Source organism: Arachis duranensis, chromosome 3 (assembly GCF_000817695.3).
Source record: "Arachis duranensis cultivar V14167 chromosome 3, aradu.V14167.gnm2.J7QH, whole genome shotgun sequence".
NCBI classification, from domain to species: Eukaryota; Viridiplantae; Streptophyta; class Magnoliopsida; order Fabales; family Fabaceae; genus Arachis; species Arachis duranensis.
The window spans coordinates 49,522,474-49,525,054 of NC_029774.3; the positions used below are offsets into that span (position 1 = coordinate 49,522,474).

Sequence of the window (2,581 nt, forward strand, 5' to 3'; positions counted from 1 at the left end):
GGAGAAATTCAAGTGTTTGGTTCCCAGAAAGGTGGTGAAAACAGTTTCTTTAATATCTTTTCCAAGAAGCTCAAGTTTTTTGCTTCAACAAAAATTCTACTATAAATCGTTGCCCCCAGAAGAAGCACTACCCAAAAATGCAGTAAGAAGCATGCAATCGTAATACAGACTCATTGCTTTCTTATGCCTTTTGTATGAAATTAGTCCATTTATTTTCACTATGAATTAAAATGTGAAAAATTAGTCCATTTATTTTCACTATGAGTTCTGAATTCAGTATTATGCAGTATCCATCAACAAATTCAGTATTTCAGATTTTACATTTATTCTTCTCAAGAGCTTCTCAAATTTTGCTTCAGCTTCAGTGGTTCTTCCTCTCTGAAAAATACCTCTAACAAAGTAAGATCAACACTTAAATACTAGATTTACAAGATGATGAATGACTTCGGTTATCATAGTAATATTAACTAATAAATAAAATGAAATTTAAATACCTGAAAAATTTCTAAAACATCTCGGAACAAGTTTATCTGACTATTAAAATCCTTTTTGGCAGAATCCTTGCCATGGGATGAATGAGACTGTTTAGCCCAAAAATCGCACAGCACGATATTTCACTATAACTGAAACTTGAAAGTAGTAACTAGTAGTAGTAAGTATTGAAAGGATAATGACAAACAAAAAAGAATTCTCAAAATTGTTCATTAATAGTACTCAGAAACTCGGTTAAAATGGAGCACAAATTAAACCAAGATCCACTAACAATATCATTCTATAGACCTAACACAAAAGAAAATAGGTTGAAGCATTTCATCGAACATGTTGAGTGCATTCAAAGAAATAATAAATAGAGCATTCAAATTAAAGAAATCTGGTTGAAGCATTTCATCGAACATGTTGAGTGCATTCAAAGAAATAATAAATAGAGCATTCAAATTAAAGAAATCTGGTTGAAGCATTTCATCGAACATGTTGAGTGCAGGTAAAATTAAAATGATATAAGAGAATTCAAAGAAACAATCGCAAGTATGAACATGAGGATATAATCATAACAGTAAATTGCAGCAACAACAAAGAAATTGCAGGAAAAAATATAGTAAAAGAACAAGTAAATACTCACTATCAGTGTTCAGTGGGGTTGGAAAAGAAGAAAAAAATCGCCAAATGGAGAATTAAGGTACGGTTCGCACACATAAAATAGGAGAAGAGAAAGGACGACGCGGGGGACGACGAACAGTGAAAGGCGAGCGCGAAGCGCAACGGTGAACAGCGAACACGACTGCGACGCAGCGACGGTTAATGGCGAACACACTGTGACGGTGAACGGTGAATGCGATCTGCGACGGTGAAGGTAATGGTGTTACTTTTCCTGTTTCTCGTCTCTTCTCATTTCATCTCAAACAGCAGAGTAAAAGGAAGAGTGAAGAGAGATAAATTTCATTACTGACGGTCAAAAAAATTATATTATAAGTGTCACAATGTTAATTAATGGAGACCCTTAGAATTAGGGTCACAAATTTAATGTAGCTATATAACTAATTTGGTGTAGTGTATAGCCATCCAAAGATCGTGATGACAGAAATATCTACAAGCTCCAAAGATACAAAATCAACTATAAATGCATCAATACTTTACAAGTCAATTAAACTCTAATCCCCAAAATTCGCTGCAAGTGCTACGTTCCTTACACGTGCTACATCCCTTCTTCTTCTTCTTCTTTTTCGATCGTTCTTTTCTCCTCCTTTCTCACTGGTTTGTTCTTCGTCGTTGACGTTAGTTCCTCCACATACTGTTACGACACGTTTTCATTGCACATTCTTCTTCTTCTTGCTGCACGTTCTTCTTCCTCTTCCTCTTCTTCTTCTTCTTTTCTTTTGTTTCTTGCCTTCTCTTTCTCCTTCTTCATTTACGTGCTTTTCTCTCTGTTTTCTTTTTTCGTTATTCTCGATTTCTATTGTTTTTTGACATCAAGCTCTGAAATCGTTTTTGAAGAAGAAGAAGTAGCAGAAGATGAGGAGGAGAAAGAGAAAGAGTTCTGAATTATGCATGATTTTGGGTGTATTTCTTAAATCCTTTGGGTGTATTTTCTGTAATCTTTTGGGTGTATTTCTATAATCGTTTGGGTGAATTCCTGTAACCGTTTAGGTGTATTTCTGTAATCTCTTGGGTGTATTTTATGTAATCGTTTGGGTGTATTTCTGTAATGCTTACCATTTTTTCTGAAATGAAAAATACACCCATAGATATCAGTAAGATACACCCATATATATAACTAAAAAAAAGTCATAAATTGCAGCAATATCATACGATTGTAATTAAAAAATTATTACACTTTCAATATTACAATTATAATTTTATGGAATAAGATTATAATATATGAAATAAAAAATCAATCATTAATTATAATTGTGTAAAATTATATAAATCAAATAAATCATTAATTAAGATTATTTATAATTTTTTATTAAAAATTATTAATATTTATAATTAGAATGTTCTGTTTTTATAATTATTATTTAAAAATCATACGTTAATCATTAATTTTTTATATAAATCAAATTGTAGTAGTTTATTATGAGAT

General features: G+C 31.9%; 1 long non-coding RNA gene across 1 annotated transcript; it reads right to left on the reverse strand.

Annotated features, from left to right (window-relative positions):
- Window positions 1–308: 308 nt before the first annotated feature.
- Window positions 309–1,262, reverse strand: LOC127745647 (uncharacterized). Its single transcript, XR_008006821.1, has 3 exons — window positions 1,121–1,262; window positions 495–617; window positions 309–378 (listed from the first exon to the last, which is right to left on the reverse strand). It is a non-coding gene; the product is annotated as an uncharacterized LOC127745647 (long non-coding RNA).
- Window positions 1,263–2,581: the final 1,319 nt, after the last annotated feature.